We start from the raw sequence: 5,732 nt of genomic DNA on the forward strand, positions 1-5,732 counted from the left end.
ATACAATGGAATATTTCACATGCGTCTTATATCCAAGCAACAGAAATCCCATTGCAGATAGGTGCTGGAGAAGCCTTTTATAAAGGTCCCTGGGGCAGGGCAGGAGGAGGAGCCAGGACCAGGAGTCAGTCCCAATCCTGGAGGGTAGGCCCTGCTCTGGGTGACCCACCAGGCAGCTGGGTGACCCCCTATCCGAGGGCCTTGCTCAGCCCCTGTCGGCTCTGCTGGCGGCATTTGGGGGCTCCTCTGCAGGATGTCAGTGCAGAGCGCTGTTCTGCCAGGTGACCCAGTCCGACAGGTGTGTCCCTAGCTTCTCCGACAGGTTTGCCACCTTGCACCCGCTTGCCTGAGTGCTCAGTCACGTCCTCCTCGTCGGCCGCGTTCCCCAGGCAGCTGCGTCAGCCTCCCAAGATACAGGTAAGCCTCTGGCCTGGGGCCAGGTGTCTCTGGCCTGGCTCACCTGCTGGGTAGGTGACTGCTAGCATCGCTGCCTCTCCCCTAAAAGAAATCCCCTATTTTCACTCTTGGGCACTCACATACTGTACCCACTACCAACAGTTTCATCTCTGCCTTTAAGCATTTACAATTAAGATATCCACCGGTGTTGATTGAAACATGTGTTTTCAGTAAACATTTATGGCTGCATTCATTCATTCATCATGCATTGAGTCAGCTCAGGCCTGGTTTGTCCAGGAGTGTTACCTACTAGGAGCACAGCGCCCAATTCCACTGAATGCTAGAGGGAGGGGCATGGACAGGAACCTCAGCCTTGGAGGTCTGGAGAGGAGGTGGGCGGGTACTCACCTTCTTAATTGTAGCTTATGCTTACTGAGAGCAAATCTTGTGCCAGGCCCTGTTCTAAGTACTCTCCATATTGATGGCCTCAGAACATTCTTATGAGGGAGACGTTACTGTACTACCAGTTTGGTAAATGAGGAAAGTGAACACAGAAAGTTCAAGTGAAAAAAGTGTCACATCACAGAGCTTGTAGCAGTTTGCTAGGGCTGCCGTAATAAGCAACTGCAGGCTGTGGGGCTCAAACAACAGAAATTGGTTCTCTCACAGGTCTGGAGGCTGGAAGTCTGAGATCAAGATGTTGGCAGCGTTGGTTTCTTCTGAGTCCTCTCTGGCTTGTAGGTGGCTGTCTCCTCTGTGTGTCTTCACATGGTCTTCCCTCTGTACCTGTGCCCATGTTTTCTTCTCTCCTAAGGACACCAGTCACATTGGATTAGGCCACCCTAGTAATCTTATTTTAACTTGAGGATCTCTGTAAAGACCTGTCTTCCAATACAGTCACATCCTGAGGTAGTAGAGGTTAGGATATCATCCTATGAATTTGTGGGACACAATTTAGCCCATACTATAAGCTAGTAGGTGACAGAGTCAGGATTTAAATTCAGGCTGACGGGCTCCAGAATCCTCGTGCTGCCTCTCAGACAGACTACCCACCCTGGGTAAAAGGGCTGCAACAATCCTCTACCCTAGAGTTAGAGAAAATTTTCCAGAGTCAGGCTACTGTGGGGAGTGAGTGGGAGACTGCTGGTGCCCTCCAGCCTCCCCCGACAGCTTCCAAACCCTGGGCACCCCATACTCCCTGGATGTCCTGAAGCTCCAAATGCATTCTCCTTACATGGCCAGGGAATTTCCTTCTTCTTTAGAAGAGACAGGGAGACATAGAAACAAAAGGCCCCCTTCTCTGCCAGGCACCTTTCTGGGCGCTTCCCCATGGGACCCACCCAATTTAAATAATAACCCAGCAAGTTAGTGATTGTTATCCCCAAGGAGTAAATGGAAGCTGGGTTCTTTATCATCTGACCTTTCTCCTAAATCTCAGAGACACCTCATCAGGGAATATTCTAGCTAGAAGGTCCTTATCAGTTACAGGAGCCAACAATTCTGTAGATAACAAAACCAATGCTCAGAGAAGGACATGGTGTGTTGGAGTCACAAAGTGCATTAAAGTCAGAGGCATGACTTTAACTGTAGGACTACGAACTGCAAGATTATGGCAGCAGAGACTGCGTCTGTCTTAGTTATCCTGGGTCCCCAGGATGGGGAATCAGATGAGCACAAAGGAAACCCTTCCTACATATTTGTTTTAAGAATTAACAAATTATTCAACAATGAATACATTAATTCCCAGCCCAGGCCCTTGTTTTGGCCTCAAATAAGGAAATAATGGATTGTATTCAATCTCCTCTTCATCTTTCATAACAGAACACCAAATTTTAACAGATAACCAGTCCAAGTAAATATTTCCCAGTTTCCCTTGTATGTGACAATGTTTTGGCCAATGCAATCTAATTAGAAGTGTTTGAAACCTTCTAGAAAATATGTTTCAAGAAAAAGCATGCACAAGTTAATTTGTTTCTTCCTTTATGCTGGCAAGAGTGAAATGCAATGGCTGGAACTCCAGCAGTTACTGTGGACCACGAGGTGACCTTAGTCATGAAACCAATGCAGCACAGAACAACGGAGAGAAGGAACCTGATTCGCCGACACTCTGGGGCTCCATACCAGCCCAGACAGCTCCTCGGAATGCCTTGGACACAACAGAGAAGTAAACGTCTATGTTGCTTAAACCCCTGTTATTTGGGGCTTTTTCTGTTACTCATAATTAGACATAATCTAACTACTACAAGTCTCAAATGAAGGAGCCCATTAGAGGCAACATAGGTTAGTCAAGAGCTCAGAATGTAAATCCAGATGCACTTGCTAAGGGCATGACCTTATACAAGCTACTTCAACCTCTGGAGTCGCAGTTTCCTCATCTGTACGATGGGTTTAATAATAGCATTTAACCTCTTCCTCAGTGCTGCCTATGAGGTGGCAGCCATCTCCTCAGCATCATGGCTGCCCTTAGACCCCTTGTGAAGCCCAAGATTGTCAAAAAGAGAACCAAGAATTTCATCCGTCACTAGTCAGACTGATATGTCAGAATTAAGTGTAACTGACAGGAACCCAGAGGTATTGACAACAGGGTTCACAGGAGGTTCAAAGGCCAGATCTTGATGCCCAACATTGGTTATGGGAGCAACCAAAAAACAAAGCACATGCTGCCCAGTGGCTTCCGGAACTTCCTGGTCCACAATGTCAAGGAGCTGGAAGTGCTGCTGATGTGCAATAAATCTTACTGTGCTGACATCGCTCACAATGTTTCCTCCAAGAACCACAGAGTCATCATGGAAAGAGCCGCCCAGCTAGCCATCAGAGTCACCAACCCTAATGCCAGGCAGCGCCGCAAAGAAAATGAGTAGACAGCTCATGTGCACGTTTGTGTTTAAATAAAACTGTAAAAACTGCCAAAAGAAGTAGCATTTATCCCATGAGGTTGGTATAATCCATGGTGTGGATAAACAGAGATACATCATATAAAGTACAAGCACACAGCTCACTCTGAGGCCCAGGCAGTGGCATGCTCAGCCGAGATCTTGTCTTTAGCACCCAGGCCCCAGCATGGGGACTGGGGTGGGATCAGTTTTTGTCAGATGATTATGTTGATGGGGATGCTTTACTTATTGTCACAAGTGACCATGAGCCAGCTTGGTCTTGACTGAGGGGCAGCCCAGGACTCCTGGCTGAACCTTCATCAATGGAGCAGAGGGCTGCCAGAAAGAAAAAAGCACAGTGGGGGACTTCCTTGACAATCCAGCCTTTACCAGCTTGGAGGATTTTTTGGAAAGGTGGGTGGTTCCATAGGGATGTGGGCTGACCATTCCACAGTGCTGCAGAAATCAGAACAAAACAAAACGAGCTATAATCGTGAAACCATGTGCACCATGAATCCAAATTAAACAGTTCTACCACTCTATGGCCCCAGATATGTTCCAACTCTTCGAGTTAAGGAACAAAGAGAAATCAGATCCAGACAAGTTTCGTTTGGGAGGATTTGCTCTGCCTCATAACTGTTGTTTAAACAGGCAAGAAATTTACTCAGTCAGCTTACTAGCTCTGAGACCTTGGGAAGAAGCCATTTAAACTCTCTGAGCCTTAATTTTACCACTGTACAATGGGGGTAGTAACATCTACCTCAAAAGATGACTAAAAAGAAGAGATTAAATAGATTGTTTAGCAAACAGTCAGTACTAAATAAATATCTTCTGTCCCTTCCCTTTCCCGCAGGGCCACCACAACAAAGCCTAGAGAACTAGTGCCAAGTGAACTGGATACACAGAATTTATTTCAAGCGTGTAAATGTAGGCTGGGTGCGGTGGCTCATATCTACAATCCCAGCACTTTGAGAAGCCAAGGTGGGAGGATAGCTTGAGGCCAGGAGTTTGAGACCAGCTTGTGAGACCCCGTCTCCACAAAAAATACAAAAAAATCAGCTGGATGTGGTGACGCATGCCTGTAGTCCCAGCTACTCAGGAGGCTGAGGAGGGAGGATCGCTTGAACCTGTGAGTTCGAGGCTACAGTAAGCTGTGATTGTGCCAGTGCACTCCAGCCTAGGTGACACAGCAAGATCTTGTCTCCAAAATAAAGAAACAAAATAAAAAGTGCGAATGCAGAAGAACATGTGTTGGTCCTACAGAATCTGCTGACGAAAGGTGAGCCAGGCAGGGGTCGAGTTCATGCCAGGTGACAGTCCCTCCAGGTACAGTAGGACCTTGCGGGAAAGCTCTGCCTGTGACCTGGTCCACATCACATCAAATGTTTTTGATGTTAATTAAATAATGTGAAAGTGGTAATCTATTTTAATGTTCTTAAAATTAAATATTAAAAGTGTTTTTTATTGTCATTTTTGATAGAATCTGAGAAATCAAAGGAAGCAAGATTGTGATGGGGCTTTAGATATCTATCTAGAATTGCTAAGTGGATTTCATCTCTCCTGCACGGCAGTCAATGGACAATGGCTGTCTGGAACATGGCATTGAGAAGAATTCTCCATGCCATAGGGTAGACCGGCGATGTCTAGGGTAGACTACCGATGTCTAGGGTAAACTAGAAATGTCTAGGGTAGACTAGCAATGTCTACCCTAGACATAGAGTAGAAATGTGACATGTACACATGGTCAGAGTATTTGCCATTCCTGAACTAGTCCCTTTGCCCCATCTGGCTAAACCTAGATTATGTAAACATAACCAATTATCTAATGAGGCTAGATAATAGCTAGGTAGTTGCTCAGAGATCTCTCCCGGGTGAAACTCTCCACTAGGCAGAGCAGGAAGTGAAAGATACGTTAACACATGGGTCCCACGTGGTTACCCTGAACTGAGCACAAAATGCCAAGCACTTTACATGCATTATTTCTAATCCTCCCAAGAATTCTGTGAGTTGGGCACAAGCCATTCCATAGATTAGGCAACTGAGTTCTCGTGAGCTTCAGTGACTCGTCCGGAGTTACCCTTAACTGTTGAGCATCAGAGCTGGAAGCTGCTCCCGCATCTAACACAGAAACCCACACTGTCTTTCGTTGGGCTACACTGTGTTTTCAGGAAGGAAAGGGAGTGAACCGTCTGACTAGGTGATGGCTGATGGAAGCTCTCTTGTTCCTCTGCCATTGCTGGGTTTTCTGGACAACCTCCTCGGGCCTCTATTTGGCTTTGACTGCGAGACACAACCTTGGCTTTCGCCACAGACAGCTGGGTGTGTCCTCCAGTTGGGAAAGGTTGGGAAAGCCTGTGTTTTGCCCCAGACAGGTAACTCAGGCCAGAAGCACGTTCTTCACGGACTCACCTTGAGAAAACCACTCCTCTGCATGCAGAGGCAGGGCCGGATGCTGACTCAGGG

The 5,732-nt window shown here is 46.8% G+C and overlaps 1 pseudogene; it reads left to right on the forward strand.

Annotated features, from left to right (window-relative positions):
• Nucleotides 1-2,849: 2,849 nt before the first annotated feature.
• LOC129486842 (large ribosomal subunit protein eL32-like) lies at nucleotides 2,850-3,257 on the forward strand (annotated as a pseudogene).
• Nucleotides 3,258-5,732: the final 2,475 nt, after the last annotated feature.

The sequence above is a fragment of the Symphalangus syndactylus genome, chromosome 7 (assembly GCF_028878055.3).
Source record: "Symphalangus syndactylus isolate Jambi chromosome 7, NHGRI_mSymSyn1-v2.1_pri, whole genome shotgun sequence".
Lineage (NCBI taxonomy): Eukaryota > Metazoa > Chordata > Mammalia > Primates > Hylobatidae > Symphalangus > Symphalangus syndactylus.